This window comes from Pristiophorus japonicus, chromosome 3 (genome assembly GCF_044704955.1).
Source record: "Pristiophorus japonicus isolate sPriJap1 chromosome 3, sPriJap1.hap1, whole genome shotgun sequence".
NCBI lineage: Eukaryota > Metazoa > Chordata > Chondrichthyes > Pristiophoridae > Pristiophorus > Pristiophorus japonicus.
Window position 1 is genome coordinate 281,383,378 of NC_091979.1, and position 1,217 is coordinate 281,384,594.

Sequence of the window (1,217 nt, forward strand, 5' to 3'; positions counted from 1 at the left end):
CAGGTTCGTGCCATTGAGGTGGATGGGTCAGGTCCCCCACACACCTCCGTGGAGGTGGATGGGTCAAGCCACCCCACCCACCTCCTGTTTCCAAAAAAGCAAGCATATACCTTCCTGATCCAGGGAGAACCACCCGGAGGTCATGGTGGCTACTCCCCTGTCAGGTCAGTTACGCATGATCTTAGCCAAAAGGCCGAGATGACCAATCGCAGGGGATTGGTGAGGCAGGAATGCTTTAGATTTATTTTTTTTTTTTAATTCGTAGCCAATCGTTCCAATTCTTTGTCAAATCACAAACGCCAGAGGTCACCTTGCACATGCCAAGGATCACTCTGCGCCAATGCTCTTAGCCAAAAGGCCTAGAGCCACTGCACCGTTCCTGGAAGTACTGTAATACCAGGTTCGTGCCATGGAGGTGGATGGGTCAGGTCCCCCACACACCTCCGTGGAGGTGGATGGGTCAAACCTCCCCACCCACCTCCTGTTTCCAAAAATGCAAGCATATACCTTCCTGACCAGGGAGAAACCACCCGGAGGTCATGGTGGCTGGTCAGAAACGGTACTACACTTGATCTTAGCCAAAAGGCAGGAATGCTTTAGATGCCTGGACCACTCAGGAGGCGAGCTCCAATACCATCCTGAGCAGGTAGTTCAATTCGTGGTGGTGTGCTCCATGCTACACAACTTGGCTATCAGGAGGGGACAAGAATTGCCTGATGAGTCTGACAGTCCACCTCACCAGAGAGAGGAAGAGGAAGATGAAGAGGCGGATGCTGATATTGGCCCAGATAATCAGACTGAGGCTGAAGCCATGCCCTTGCCCCCCTGTAGACTGCATGAAAGGGCCCATGGTGGCATGATAGCTGCAAGAACCTTACATCAGGAGCTCATCAATGATCGCTTTGCCTGAAAGAACGTTGGTGTTATTTACAAGGCTGACACACTGCTGGGTGTGCAGGTGATAAATCAATGGTGGGCATCACCTTGTTGACAGTTAAAGTTTATGTTAATTGAAGTGAAGTGTAATTATACCCTTTGATGTTAAGGAATCACCAGCGTGTAAAGGTGCAGCTATCTGAGCCAATGAGCAACAAGGTTTTGTTAAATAAAAAACATTTAAACCGAACATTTGTCTGAAATCTGTACAAACCAACTCTTACCCTCACCCTGCTTCTCCTCCCCACCTCTACCCTTTCCCCTCCTGACTCCAAGCCACC

At 49.8% G+C, this 1,217-nt stretch overlaps 1 pseudogene; it reads right to left on the reverse strand.

Annotated features, from left to right (window-relative positions):
- Nucleotides 1-363: 363 nt before the first annotated feature.
- LOC139260501 (U2 spliceosomal RNA) lies at nt 364-598 on the reverse strand (annotated as a pseudogene).
- Between the last annotated feature and the right edge of the window lie 619 nt (nt 599-1,217).